General features: G+C 41.3%; 1 protein-coding gene across 2 annotated transcripts in view; it reads left to right on the top strand.

The window, feature by feature from the left end:
- Positions 1 to 16313, top strand: part of mid2 (midline 2) — a 161793-nt gene that overhangs the window by 39200 nt on the left and 106280 nt on the right. The window contains exon 2 of one of the 2 annotated variants that reach the window (XM_034230963.1): positions 15397 to 15455. The exons of the other annotated variant lie outside the window; for it this stretch is intronic. The gene's annotated coding sequence lies outside the window, so the exon portion shown is untranslated. The remainder of the gene's footprint in view (positions 1 to 15396; positions 15456 to 16313) is intronic. 2 annotated transcript variants of the gene reach the window in all.

The raw sequence follows: 16313 nt of genomic DNA, 5'->3' as shown, positions 1-16313 counted from the left end.
TGACTGACACATCCGATTCTGATGAGGTCTGTCACATCATTATCTCATTGTGGAAAAGGTCTAGTAAGACATGTGCAGTAAGAGAATATGATATAGTGTGTTGTAGGGAGGCTGATGCTGAAATGATTCATGATTTTTAGAGCAAATTTAGCATTAAAGCTGCTCTCCCAACTGACTCCTCAAGGTCATAGAGCTCTAACACGGAATAACAAATATGTTTGGTATTAAAAATGTGTAGACTTAAACCTAAAATGGGCATAATTCTCCATTAATTTAGATAATGGCTGTCAGTAGTTGTCAAATTACATATTTGTTAGCTTTGTCACGGCACGTTGCCGCTCAGAATGACCAGCTAAACTATAGCTCTGGATATTAGTGTAGCAGCCAGGATAAAGACGGCACTTCTATGAAGGGGTTACTGCAGTTCTGCTGCTCTGTGGCTAAATTCAGAAATGCTAACAGATTTTGAGCCTGACTTTGAGCCAACTCTGTAAACTTGGAGGTTCTTAGTTAAAAGCCAAGCCCTGTCCTCTGAGTACAGATGCTAGAGACGATTGGAGCTGATAATTAAAAGTGCATCCGACTGAGAAAAAAAGTTGACAGTCATTAAGGTGAGAGGTTCAGCCTTATTGAACCGTCTACATTGGGACTAAGACCCGGCTGTAGCTGGCACCCAATTAGAACAAGCTTGGTTATGAGCCACAAGTGCACATCACGGTCCAAGTTCATTAAATCAGGGAGTCATTCTCATTAATTGTCAAATGTCAAACTGCTCACTAATATACGGCACCACATTTTCAAAAATGCCCAGGAAAATACGCTGACCATCAGCAGTGTGTGTTACTACAGCAATAAGTCAGATATTCATTCGACTGTAAATTATGTTCCCTGTATTCCTGTATTCCGTATTTTGGGATGCCTATTTTACTTTTTAAAACATAGCTTGTTTACAACACAAGCATAGAGAACAAGGTAGTTCTGTTTTCAACAACAGCTAGAGCATGGCCCCTAGCTACCCTGAGGCTGGGACAAGAAATCCCAACATGTCTTCAATGTTCTACATTCTCTTCAATAGTTGTTCATTTCAGTCCCTATTGCTCATGTTTATATGTATGAGAGCATTTTAAGTGTCAAGGCAGGTTAAGAATGGAATGTCTTAAACTTCCATTTTGGTATTTTCTGTCCAAATAAACGTACATTTCTGAATATTGGGGCCTACTTAATTTCGGTTCAATAATATACTCATGCAAGCAATAAAATGAAAGAAAATATCAATATGCTATTTGTAACATGTATTCCGTAATTTCAGAATGTATTATATACTGTAAGGGAGTGCATTCAATAAAAAAACAGCAGTTAAGTTGTCCCCTATAAATTATTGAAAACATAAAAGTCCATAAAGGTTTTGGTAATGTCTTTCGAACACAATTCATTTTGGCCTTGTCTTACAAGCACGATTGAACACAAAAACAGTTTAGTGCTTTTAAAAAAAGACCAGTTACTGCATTTCTCATGCTGGGAAAAAATGTTGAGGCTTGACGTACAATGTTTGTATTCTGCTGTGAGTGAGGTCATCCCAGGAAACGTGGCTAGGATGTGTGAGTTTCCCTGGTGATACAAGTGGCTCCTGTGTGTTGTGGTTAAGCTGATAATGAGAATGGATGTGTGTGTGCTGAGCTAATTCTGGAAGAGGCAACCAACGCCCTTACTCATAAAGTTTCCGCCCCAAGACTTAGAGAGCCCTTTGTTACCCAAAAAGTTACTTACAGAACTTTTTCTAGCTACAATCTTCTGACTTTGTCACCCAAAAGATACATGTGGAATTGGTTTCTTGTAATTTGTGTGACACCACCATTACTATCTGGTATCAACCATATGTTAAAGGTGTACATTAAAACAGTCTCATAGGTGCTTAACCTGACAAATATGTACTCTCTTTGAGGCTTTTGGTCTGTTCTTTTCCATTAAAGCCTTGACAGTTAATCCACTCTCCCTGAAAAATATAAGATTCCCCACTGAAGGTTGAGTTCACTGAGCACAGCGACAGCCTCTGTTCAGTCCGGATAATTGAATGTAGTGAAGTCATCGCTCTTGTCCTCTTGTGTTGCATTTGAGCCAAACTATGTCAGCGGTGTTCAAAACTCATTAGCCGGTGTACATTGCACCACTGCCATTTATCTATGTGTTATACTCCCTTTTGGCATATTAATAGTTGATTTGTGATGGCCTAGAAAATGGAGCCATTTTAATTTGATCAAGACTAATAGTGTGTTGGTGGAATATTTAATGGCATTTGTCAAGTACTAAGTTAGGTTGTAACCACAAAGTCCAGCCCCTACAGCAGTTTACAGCGGATTGGAAGAAGTGAAGGACAGCTAATGTCAAGGTGCATTTTTGCAATTTGTGCTGCTGTTGATTTACCAAGGAGAGTAGAGAACTGTGAGTACTGGGGAGAAACAAGAATACTCAGCTGACTTGTCTTTAATAAGTTAAGATATAAATGAATATGTATCAGAACATCAGGGTTATACATTGTATGTAAAATAGTCTCTCTAAAAGGAGTTATGATGGTCTGTGTACTTGGTCCTATGAGACATACTTTCACTTTGGACTTCATAAATAAAAAAGTGGACATACTAGGGCTGTGCAATTAATCGTATTTTAATCGCGATTACGATTATGGCTTGCGACGATTATGAAAACAGCATAATTGACAAAATACGATTATTTTGCTGGGTGCGATTTCGCCCCTCCCTAAAAGCCCACTCGGCCACGTGGGAGTGACATGTGTTGTGAGTGTTCAGCGCGAGCGAAAATGTCAGAACAACTCGTTAAAAAGAAGGGTAAAACTATTTCCACTATTTGGAAGTACTTTGGCTTTCAGGAGTCCGACGTGGAGCAAAACAAAGTACAGTGCAGTATTTGTTACCAGGTTGTGTTGGCACCACACGCTAACACAACCAATCTCTTTAATCATCTGAAATACAACCACAAAGTGCAATACGACCGGGAAATAATCCTACAACAAAAAGCAGATGCCCGCTCGACTTCATCCACCACATCATCGATTCAGGACGCATTGTACAGAGCAACGGCCTACGCGACGAGCTCGCAGAGACACAGAGATATTACAGGTGCCATTACATTTCACATCGCTAAAGATATGTGCCCAGTTAGCACTGTTAGCAACCAGGGCTTTAAGCAACTTGTCAACACAAGCGTTGGACAAGCGTTACGCGATGCCGTCTCGGTATTATTTCAGCACCATGTGTCGGGGCGTGGCTGGTGGGCAGTGGGCACTATTTCGCTGACGTTGTCCGTGTCAACAGGAGTGACAGTCCGCACACACACAAGACCGCAATTATGGCAGAAGCAAAAAAGCCCAAAATATATAATTTTCACTCCGAGTGGGAGGATGATTATTTTTGTATCTATTCCAATTCAAAGTCCATCTGTCTCATCTGCAATGCGAGCGTGGCTTTATCGAAGAAGGGTAATTTAGGAGCGGCATTTAAAAACAAAATAAATGGTCAATGAATAATCGTCAAAATAATCGTGATATCAATTATTGACCCAAATAATCGTGATTATGATTTTTGCCATAATCGCACAGCCCTAGGACATACACACAGTATCAGGGTCAGAGATATCTCATTTGCAAAACACACTCTTGAAATGTGATGGTAAAGTCTTTTCAGTTTGCAAAACCCAGTTTATCCACATCAAAGGCTTGTTGCTGCACAAGGTTAGCTTTATTTTCTCTCAATAATAACCTACTTGAGTGATAAAAGCATCAATATGACACCAATTTAGAGTTTTACTTTTGAAGCAGTGCCTCTGCAAGACTGTGAATGATGTTGGAGAATTTCAAGTGTAACCTGTGGGCAAATAACCAAAAACAAGATGAAGAAAAGGTGCCTTATTTGTATGACCTCAATTATTACATCTGAGCTTTTAACCACATGAATCCCTTTTACTTTTTGTTATGCTCGTTCCCAGATCATCTTATTTTTCAGACCAGAACAAGGTCAGGGGGAAGAAAATTGTCGACTGGGAACATCATTTTTGTACCAGCTTAAAACAAAACTGAAAGAGTTGAATAAACGCATGTGTAAGAAGGGAGAGGCGTTTGAGTCAGAAAGCCTGGTTGTTATGCTGCACAGGGTTGATGACAATGCTGTTTCCAGGTTACACGCAGTATTTTCCTATTAAGTCAGAGCAACCTCTTTGACATCACCAGCCCTGTTAATGTATGACGTGCTGACCTCTGGATTTCACTGCCACACCTGTTTCTCTTCGGAGGATCCTAATGTTCCACTTTTTCTTTTTATATTGTGAAAATTAAAGGATGCATCCACTCTTTACATTGTTTAACTAGATGTCACTACTCCCTCTTTGGGTGACCTTGATTAGTGGAATATTTGCCTATCTGATCTAACGAGCCTGATTTGACTGCCAGTAGCGGAACAATGTACTACTGAAACAATGGATCATTATCTGTATGTTGTTTTAAATTATTGTTTTATTAGTTTACTCCTATTGTGTTATTCTATATTGAATTTCTTCCCTGTACAGCACTTTAGTCAACTGAGGTTGTTTTTAAATGTGCTATATAAATAAATAAATAAACATTGAGATTAGAATGGAAAATGCCAAATTATAGACGGCCCGTTAGCCCTATGTTTGCAGTAGGTTTAAATTATGAGTATTATGATAAGAGTATGTAACAACTGTCATTTAGGTAAATGTGTGCTTCAGTTTCACAACCATTCAAGGACTCAGACAGACTGGCAATATTGAAGGAAGTCAAACCTGTTTGCACTGAGCTTCACCAAGGGTGTGACCTTTTAAAAAAAAAAAACAGTATATCGAGGCAGGTGTCCCGTTGGGGACCTTAAGAAACATACTGACCGTGACCTCCAGCTCTGGTACAGTCAGAGGTTGAGGTCGTTTGTTCCTCTGATTAGAATGTCTCCCATGCACCCCTTGGTGGGTTTCCTGTCCAACTGATTGAAGACCCCAAGGTGGTTATTCTTCTCATCTGGCTTGAGGAGCTGGAAAATGTTGTTGGAGAGCGCCTGGACTACCTTGCTTAGCCTGCTGCCATAGCGACCCGACCTCAGATAAACACTGTCAAATAAATTGATGGATGAAAGTCATGAATCGGTTATACATTCCTGGGGTTACTTTGTGATGATATAAATTACCATATAGATTGTAGAGTAGAGAGGATTTCCTTGTAAATATTTGTATCCTGTCAGAGTCAACCCGTTTAACCTGGGTCCAGTTATGACAAGCCAGTGATGGAAATATTTGATCAAATTGGTACATTTTAGGGAAATCATGCTTATATATTCTTTTTATGTAACTCACTTCTGGTCAACCTTCTTAAGTCTGTTTTAGTTAGATTGTTCTTAATGTCAGTCCACATCGTCTAGAGCAGGGGTGGCCAACCAGTCAGAGGTTAAGAGCCAACATTTTGACTATGTTACTGCAAAGAGCCACATCAAACACACAGTCACAGATGCACGTGCACCCCCCCTCCCTCATTCTCTCTTTTGTTCTCAGCCTTTCTCTGTGCTCCTTCACTTTCTTCCTCCCTTCTCTCTCTCACAGATAAAATGAAAATATACAACTTCACACACACACACACACACACACACACACACACCGTATACATCACTTCAGGGGACATTACATTGACTTACATTCATTTCCTGGAGACTTATCCTAACCCTAACCAACACATGCCTAACCCTAACCCTTAACCTTACCCTAATCCTAAACCTAACCAAGTCTTCACCCTAAAATTAATGATTCCCCTCATGGGGACTTCCAATTTGTCCCCATAAGGGAGGCGAGTCCCCACACGTGACTGTGTAAACAGATTTAGGTCCCCACAAGTATAGTAATGCTAGGCCACACACACACACACACACACACACACACACACACACACACACACACACACACACACACACACACACACACACACACACACACACACAGAGAGACACACACAGCTCTGCTCAGACAGATTTATTGTAAATGGCACACACCATAATATTGACAGAAATTGAATTAAACCTCTCCTACCAGTATTCAGAGGCCAGTTAACATAACAACATAACAATGAACATTGTGTGCACTCACACACAAACTCTCAGTAAACAAAATTGAAAAGGTTTTTTATCTTACTTTAAATTAGTGAGACTTCTGACATTCCTTGCTTTGAACAATCCTCCTCAATTCTGGCTTGTATTCCGTTGTGGCCACTCGAAGCAATTCTCTCACATGTGTGTCAGTCAGAACAGATCGATGCTTGGATTTCACGTGTTTCAGGGTAGAAAACACAGACTCACAGACGTATGTTGACCCAAACATTGAAAGTAGCTTGAGCGCAGCCCGTTTGACATTTGGGTATTTTTCGATCGGCACAGTTTTCCAGAACTCAAGGGTCCCTTCCCTCAGAACAGGTTTCAGTCGGTCATCCTCTGAAAGTTCGATCATCTCCAACTCGGCCACCGCCTCGTCCTTGACTAGCGGGGCTTTCAAACAGTCCGTCTCAGCATTAAAAGGATCGACGAGGAACGTAATGTGTGGCCTTTTCACATGTAGATCATGGAACCGGGTCGCAAAGTTTTCCTGCAGGGTTTCAATCAATATTGCATAACGGGCTGTTTGCTTTTTCCGGGTGGCACCGGTGGCTTGTGCGCTTGCTTTTAGCAGAGAGGGAAAATGCGCTCATTCTCCCTTTTGAAGATGTGTCTTAAACAGTTTCAGTTTGTTAACAAACGCAAATAAACTTTGCACTAAGTCAGGCAGCATTTTTAACTTTCCCTGCAGATCCAGGTTCAGTCTGTCCAGATAACACAGCATGTCGACCAAAAAGGCCAGATCCATAATCCACTTGGGGTCTGAGAGCTCTGGATAATCCTTGTCCTTCTGTTCCATGAACAGTTTCACAGCATCCAACAGCTCAAAGAAGCGAGACAGCACTTTGCCTTTAGAAAGCCACCTCACAGTGCAGTGCAGCGGCAGGTCTCCTGGAAGCCCTTGGTCGAGTTCAGCGATGAGATTCTTAAATTGCCTGTGGTTAAGAGCATGCGTGCGGATGTAGTTTACGATTTCCATCACAGGCTTCATGACGTTGTCTAAATTCAGTGATTTGGACACAAGTTGCTCCCGGTGAATGATGCAGTGGAAATTCCAAAATTCGGGAAATGTGTTGTCAGCTTTGCACAGCCCCACAAGCCCGTTCACAGATCCGACCATTGATGGCGCTCCATCCGTGGCTATTGCAGTTAGTTTCTGCTTGGGCACATTTGCTTTCACAAACACATTTATCATTATTTATTTTACATCGATGCCACGGGTTCTGTCTTTTAATGGCACAATATCAAGGAGTTCTTATTTTATAACACAATCCTTTGAGACTGATGCAAATATTGCCAACTGAGGCTTGTCTTGTATGTCACAAGACCAGTGCTGGAATTGGGCCGGTACTCACCGGTACGCAGTACCGGCACTTCTGGTTCTGACCCATGGAGTACCGGCACTTCTTGCTCAGTACCGGCATGCTGGCGGTACTCCGGTACCCATGCACCGTGCCAGTACTCAACACTCTCCCGCCGTTCTTATTATACATCCATATATATATATACAGCCGCCCGGTACTCAGTAGATGCGTCATGAGGTGCCGAACGGACATTCTCATCGCTCTAACCGCTGGAGTTTCACAGCGGCTGTCAGCTGTGTACTCCTGTCATTCAAACAGAACGTGCTGGAAAGGGGGCGGGGCTTATCTTCTCCATGTAAATACTGTGGTGGAAACGACTATGTCAAAATTAACCTATTTGACCGTGATTTAATAGTAATACACGTTTCAAAATAATAATAATAATAATAATGCCGAAGTAACAACATACGGAAAACTGTTAGTAAAACCATGTTTTAATGCTTTACAATTTACATACCTAGATGCACGTGTGTTGTGTTTATGCAGGGCAACTCCCACCCAGTGGGTGGCTATGTAGAGTGATAGAACAGAGCAGGCACGCCCCCGAGAGAAGGAAAGTAAGTCACGTCACAAATTAGCATTTCTAAAATGTTAGGGTGGATTAATAAAAGTGCAAAAAGACAGCGGTTGTCGCCGGAAGAAACTTCAAATACAGAGAATGCTGTGCCTGTGTTGGAAATTGTGTCTGATGGGGAGCTTTCTTTGGTTGATCCTCCTGCTCCAAGTTCTAGTGCATTAGCATTAGCACTAGCTCCGCCGCCTCCTCCAGAGCCTCTAACGTTAGCTGCTGCTGGCGCAACTGCCACCACCAACACCGGGCAAAGCGATGCACCTGACTGCTGGACAACGGACAAGGTGCAATATTTTTGCAAGACCAATGCATGGCTCCTTCTTAAAGATAAGAAGCTAGGATGTCGGATATGCAGAGATGTCAAATCTTTGGGAATACACACTGGACAAGGACTGAAACTGTCAACTGAATGGGGTGAGTGTGCAGTGTCTCATTTCGGTGTTGACAAGGGCAAACAACAAGCTAGCCTGAGAAAAAAAATCAAAGAACATAAAGAATCACAAGCCCATGTAAAAGCTGCTGACATCCTTACATCTGCTTCATGTGAAACTATTCAACATCAAGTGCAGTCTATGCATAAATCTGAATTAGACACCACTATCAGAGTTTTTCGAACGGCATATAAAATTGGCAAACATAGCCGGCCATTCACAGACATGCCAATTGATTTGAATGTACAGAAACTGAATGGGCTGAACGTGGGCAGGGTTTTGCACTCCAATAAAACCTGTGGCGAAATCATCGACCACATAGCTCATGAGCTGAAGAAAAAAATGGCAAAAGACATTACAGAAAAGCAAAGAAAACTCTGTGTTTTGGTCGATGAATCTACCACTATTAGTGGTAAAACGGTGCTTGTTGTGTGTCTACGCTCAGCATTAGCTGATGCTGAGCCCGAAACGTTTTTTTGGGAGCTGATCGAGTTGGATGGAACAACGGCTGATGACATCACAAAGGCGTTAATGGAGTGTCTTGGAAGAGATTTTAACGAGGACTTTTTAGGTCAGTGTTTCGTTTCTTTTGCATGTGATGGGGCTTCAGTCATGCTAGGGAAGAGAACAGGCGTTGCTACCCAGTTGTGTAGTAAATTCCCAAGCCTGTTTGTGTGGCACTGCTCCAATCATCGTCTAGAGCTGGCAGTTGGGGATGTGGTCAAGGAGGTCTCAGGGCTCAATCATTTCCAGATCTTTTTTGACAAACTCTATTCCTTGTTCCATGCCTCCCCCAAAAATCAGAGGCAGTTAGCGCAGTGTGCGCAAGCAGTCGGACAGCGTCTCCTGGTGATAGGGCGTGTTTTGTCCATCCGCTGGGTGGCTTCAAGTGAAAGGAGCGTCAGAGCAGTCTGGGAAAACTACCGAGTGCTTCATGATCACTTCACAAATGCTGCAAACGACACGAGCAGGGGATTCCAGAGACAGAGCAAAGTACAAGGGCCTGGATGATGTGCTCACATCTGCAACGTTTGTCAGCAATCTGGGACTGATGTACGATGCGCTCACAGAGCTCAGCGACCTCTCTCGGCAACTCCAAAAAAGAGAGATGTCACTGCCTACAGCAGATAGGCTCTTAACTCGATAAATACGAGTTTTTGAATCCATGGTCACCATGCCTGGCCCACACATGACTACAGTTCATACAGCTCTAGCTGAGAAGTCCTTCAAGGGTGTTGCCCTGCGTGAGAATGGCAGGCTTGTACAGATTCATGCAGGTCAGTTTTTCCGCAGTATGGTAGAGAATCGGAGACACAGAATGACTTCCACAACCTCCTCTCATGTCAGCACAAGAGAAATCCCATTACATGGCCGGGAGGCCCGGGACAATCAGCTAATCCAGGACATGAAAGTTATCCATCCTGGAAGTTGGCCTAAAGAGGAGTTAGACGTACAGTATGGGGACGTAGAGGTGCTACGTTTGTGCGAAGTGCTGAAAGTGGACAGAAGAGAGACTGTTCAGGGCTTTCGCGAATACAAGGAAACCAGGGCATCCCGTACACCTGCTGCCATGGAGCCTCTACTGAAAGCAGTCCGAACCATCGCTGTCTCCACTAGTGAGTGTGAGCGGGCATTCAGCTGCATGAACGATATCCTTACTGCAAAAAGGAATGCTCTCTCTGTCAGCCGACTGTCCAGCCTGGTTTTCATTAAATGTAATGGACCATCACTAGGACAGTTCAATCCGGAACAGTATGTGAGGTCCTGGCTGGCAAAGGGAAGGAGAAGTGCTGATGAAAGAGCCTGTCCAGCTCCAGCCCCTGATACTGATGTCCCCAAGGCCTTCTGGAGCCTTTTCTAACAATGTGAAGTATATTGCAAAGCAGCTCACCCAGTGAGAAGACTTTTGGCATAATGTGCCGATTTGTACAGATCCTGGAGATAGAAGGACTTCAGACCAACCAGGGAGTTATCTGATCAGCTTGGTGTTCAATGTAACTCTTTACCATGGCTCAGACTTTGTTACTTGCAGTTACAGTTTCTCATTTTAGATTGTGCAAATTTTGCATTTGTTTTTACATGTTCTTTGTTCATGCTCTTTATCATTTTTCTGAGTTGGAAAGTTAGATTGCATCATAGTTTACTTTATACATATTTGTATTCTTCAGTGGTGAAGTATATTGCAAAGCAGCTCAGCCATGTGAGAAGACTTTTGGCACTTTTTCGTTTTTCGTTTTCTGAGTTGGAAAGTTAGATTGCATTCAAAATGTACAGAAATACTTAATTTTGTTAAAGCTTTTTATAAAAAATGCTTCTGACCAGAGCTTTGTTTCCTTGTCATTAATGTTGAACACCACCAGAGGGGCTCTCACCTGAAAGGTCTCTGCTTCATGTGTCTTCAGCAGAAGATCTAGACTTTGATTGCTATATTTTCAGTTAATATTGACCTTACTGAGCTTTAGCCATATCCGCTGCCTATCATAAAATATGTTAAGTACAGTGAACCTTTCTAAAATATACAGTAGTAAAGAGACAAACCCACCAGCATTATAGTAGCCAAATTCTTGTTTGTGGGCTGTATATATAAAATTGACTTGAAAAAGTTGCTGATTTTAGAGTACTGGCACCTTTTTCATTCCAATTCAAGCACTGCACAAGACTCATCCAATGCCACACTGAAAAACTCACATGTTTGAAGATCAGAGTGTAACTGCACTTCGATGGCGGTGTTAATGTCCGATATTCTGCGTTCAACAGTGTGGCGGGACAGTTGGACGTCTGATACCGCTTGTTTCATTTTTTTGTTTTCTGGAGACAAGATTTCAACCACGTCACTGAGGCATTTTTGAACAAACTCCCCTTCATTGTACGGCTTTTTAGCTTGTGCTATGTTCCAAGCAACTTGATAAGATGCAAGTGTTACAGTCTCCGAGTGCTTCGTTATTTTTTTGAAAAACTGTTGTCTGCTTTTCTGCCTGACTTTTCAAGGTGTTTATCTTCTGCTTGCGAAGTTCCGTACCTTTTGGGAAGTCATGGTCGATGTTAGCATGGAGTGAGGTGAAATGGCGCTGAAGATTTGAAGCCTTGAAATGGGTTAATGCTGTCTGGCATATAAGGCAAAATGGCTTGCAATTGCGTTCGATAAAAAAATATGAACTCTCCCACTCTACTAAAAACGTCCTATGTTCGTCTTCATATTTTCGCTTAGCTGTGCATTTCTTCCCTGCCATTTTAGGATCAAACTCAATTCATGGTCAGATAGTGTTTAATACTCGATTCTGATTGGTCAATTCAGAACACGTGACACGTTGTTAATCCAGAACAGACAGACCGCTGTCAAGCAGTTCCTGCCGTTGCTACGTTCAAACAGTAACAACGGACTATTTCTCTTAGCGGATGCATGTCATTTTAAATAAATAATAGCGTACTATTTTTTTTAATCAATAAAAACATTTTCTAAATCTATAAAAGCATTTCAATTAATATTGGGAGTCATATCGTTACTTTGTTGAGAATGTGGCCATGTAACAAGCGGGATAATGGGAAAATAACACCCTTCATGCAGATCTAGGCCCCTCCGCTTCGCTCCTGATCAAAATTAGACGGCGGCGCTGTCATCTTCTCATACTGACACCTGACACCACACATACAGTACACACGTAGGGAGAGCCGGGACGAAAGTAACGGAGCGATTTTATCCGTGCCCAAACAACTTTGACCGGCCAAATTACGTCAGAATTATCAGCATTCAATACTTAACAGACCTACTAAATATCAGGTCTAACTGTCAGGAGTCCGTGTCTCTCCCCCACACTCACACATATAAAATTCGATATGAATTGAAGAGCCGCATGAAACTGGCTTTCGAGCCGCGGGTTGGCCACCCCTGGTCTAGAGAAATGTCTGTGAATTTATAACATGTCTGAACATGTTGACGGATCTAAATAAAGCTTATTAGCCACATATACCGCATCATTGAAGACTTTTGCTTGCAAAGTCGTGTTTCGTGATTTGGTCTGATAAGCATTAATGACGTAGTTTACTCAAATAGGAATAGGTGCACATTTGGCTGCTCTGAAAATGACCCTTAACTTTATATTTCTCTTTAATTGTTGAGGGTCAGTTGTTTGTTTCTTTTTAGTCACTTGAATTCAGGGTTTAATTATGACATCAGATCCCTCATGTTTTTTTTAAATGTATGATAAACTGTGGTAAAACTGATATTGTTGTGTAAAAACAAAAGCACATCAGTCATAACTTGAGAGAGATAATAATATACTATATGCTGTCAACAAGTACTGTATAAGGGTTGTTGGAAAGATATAAAAATAAAAACATATTGTTTTATTGTGGCTGTAAAACTTATTGGAGCATTTCTGGATGATAACTTTTTCTGTATGCAACTGCTAATTGATATGGTACCTCAAATAGAGCGTTTAATGTCCGGGTATAGACCATTATCATATTTTTACATTTAGATGTTAGACATCAACTGCCACTACATCCACAGCATGCAAAAAAAACTGATGAGTATTGAAATGCAGAACGTTGTAAACAAAGCAATTGAAATAACACAATGAAAACAAGTATTTAACTCCGGATCAGTTAGAAACCCTTTTTGAAAAACACATGTTTGTATTTGCTGTATATGTTTATTTAATTGTTTTTTTCAAATGAAATGCTTTACCCTGTCTTCCTTATTCCTCTGTTGTACGTGATAAAGAGAATACTAACTTACTTGGCATTCAGAGAAGAAGAAAACTTGTTGCACCACTTTGTCATTCATTGACAGGCCTGTTCTCCTCTTATTGTCTCTTATTATGCAATCATTATGCTAAATTGTAGCACATCTATGCACATCAATAATTAAGAGACAGTAATGGTGGAAGACAAGAGGAGAGATTGGCAGCATGCAATCACATTGTTCATAATTAACCATGGCGTTGTTGGCACAACTCATTTAAATTAGTTGATATGCTAAATTAATGAGTGATTTATAAACATAATCCATTATTCAAAGTGCAGCCAATAGATCTAATTGAAAAATGGGAATTGAGTGATCACACAATGTATTTGGTTTATTGTTAAAATACCTTGCAACATTTTAGTGCCATAGTGGCTTTGAAAGCAAAGTTAAATATAAGCATAACATTGAAATCATGGTGGGTCATAAATAAAACATATATTCCAAAAAGTCAAAAAAATAGGTCAAGCATATAGGAAACATTTTCTTTTTTTTCTGAATAATACAAAATCCTACAGTATTGATGTATGAAGCTGAAGAATCTGGAGGTAACACAGTTGCTCGGGACAGTCTCTCCTGCCAAGTCTTCCTCTCCCTCTCTCTGTCGGCCTTGATTCACTGGAATCCCTCCTGAACCGGTTGGAACAATAGCCTATTAGGACCCAAATGATGGTCATGTGTTCTGTTTTCTCCGATTATTTCAAACAAAAAAAAGTAGCACCACACCTGGCTGGCCCTTGAGTAAACAATGCACTGATTGTCTATGTTGGCAACTTGGCACGTCTGCTGTTGACTGCCTCCTGTTGCCTCTGCTTGGCTGCATGGCTGCATGGTGACAATATTTTACAGTAGCCTTTTTGAGGCCAGATCTCACCTAAATTGTTGTTGTTCCCAATATTAAATCTGAGGAATGATATCTATGATAAGGCACCTGAAGTGGTGATCAAATCTGTAGTTGTCCCTCATTTTGAATACAGATGTGTAGTGTATGGTTTAGAGTTGGGATGTTGGAAGTGGATATGGGTAACTGTTAGAAAAATATCACTCGTCACCGGCTTGGTCTTCAATATCAGGATACATGTATTTATTATCCTTGCAAGAATGAAAGTATTCATCACACACAGGGCTGCGTGGAACAAATAGTTCCCAGAACAGTGTCCTTGACATGCTTGTATACAAGAGAGGGTGTTACAGTCACAAGATGCAGAATACTGGTTCAAAGCAGTATTCAATGTTTAGTTCAGATTAGATAAAATAAGCAATAAACATGAGTCATATTTCTATCTCCATAGAGGCTGAATCATCATGTTAATCGTTGTCACATAGATCATATGCCTAAAACAGTGTGTCCTGATGCTCTTCTAGCTAATCACCTGTTACACAGCTACGTAGGGCCTTTGTTATCATCTGCTACTATGATATTAGAAGAGTGCATTCAGTATTTTCCCAACAGTAACTGCAGAGTCAGTATGGCCAGAGCCTGTTTTCCTGTTCAAAGTAGACTACCAAAAATAAGCATCATGGTGTTAAAAATATGTAAACACTTCAAGTGAGAATAATCTATAGACGAGGAAGGAATAGACCATGACAGTACACTTTTCAGGATCACAGATTAATTTGAATTACATGTGGTGCAACGCTATGGGTGCAACACTAAAAGGTAGGTTGGCTGCCTTATTTATAAACGACTTGTTTATAGTTGGCAACATGAACTAGCATGGTGTGTTACTACATTTAGCTGTGTTGTGTCTATTTAGGCTTAGCTGGAAGAATTAATTATGGATTCCCTGGCTCTAGCACCTAAAATATAACACCCAGTGTTTGTGTGTCTGTTTGTGAAACATTTGTACGTTTTATGATGTGCATCTGTCGCGGACTATTGCCAGTCATTGCCATCCGCAGCCTACTGTGAAATAATTGTCTGTTAGACTCAAACATGGGGTTTCATGCTAATCTGCCTTGTTTTGTCATTATCCTCCCCGCAACCCTTCCCCTTCTCTCAATTTTCGCTCATTATCTGTCGTCTGGGTTTCACCTCACTTTATCCTTATCCTTTTTATCTAATTTGTCTCCATCCCTCTCTCTCTCTCTCTCTCGAACACCATATCTCTCTCTCTGTTTCATTCTCCAGCCCAGCGTTGTCCACAGTGGAGCTGTTCATCGCTAACTAGGCTGCCTCCAAGCCCACAGGTACGTCGGCTCCCCTCCTCCCCCCTCCACTTCATGCTCTATTTTTAACTCCACTCGGCAGGATCCTTCCCCATGATTCTTCTCTCTCTCAACCCAACTCACATCTCTGTCAACTCCTCTATACCCTCCCATCCAAGGGGGTAGGAATCTGTGGCCCAATACACGTTTATTAATTTATGACCATCCCTGCTCTTATTTTTAATCATAAAAACGCTGCTTCAACCATATTTTACCATCTATTAAATAGCATATTTTATTTCGATTAGATGCTCTTTAGCTGAGGATTTATATTATTTTACATCATATTATAAGATATACATTAAGTGTATTGGCAAGAAAACACATATAAAGTCTTTCTTTTACCCCTTCTGATGATATGACCATGATTATGATTAGGACACAGCCCCATCTAAAGCACATGTAGTGCATTGAAACCTGCTGAGAGCCACACTGATTTAAATGACTGGATAAGCAGTGGATATGTTCATTCATGTCTGAAGTGGTTTGCTTTGTTAAGCTGCTACCTAGCCTCGCATGGAGCCTGGCAGCCATCTCCGCCCCCCTGCTGGGTGGAAACATAATGCTCTTGTTGGACTGTATAGCTGGAATCCTGGGCCTCGTCAGCTCCCTCCTTTTAGCCTCTTGTCTTTCAAGACCGCTCTACTGGCTTTTCCCAATGCGTATCCTCCTGACAAGAGCTTACAGCACATAACCTCCTCCAGTGGATGAGTGCACGCGTGTGAAGTGGTCTTTGTTTTTGTGGGAAAACCATGTTGACTTTATTATATACTGGTTGAGTGTGTGTGCAGTTTTCTCACGTAAACAATTGTTGAAGTTATTTACGCTTCTGTGATGGTA

This window comes from Gymnodraco acuticeps, unplaced genomic scaffold, assembly GCF_902827175.1.
Source record: "Gymnodraco acuticeps unplaced genomic scaffold, fGymAcu1.1, whole genome shotgun sequence".
Classification (NCBI taxonomy): domain Eukaryota; kingdom Metazoa; phylum Chordata; class Actinopteri; order Perciformes; family Bathydraconidae; genus Gymnodraco; species Gymnodraco acuticeps.
Note: the sequence above shows the minus strand (reverse complement) of the source record. Positions and strands in the feature narration are given on the sequence as shown.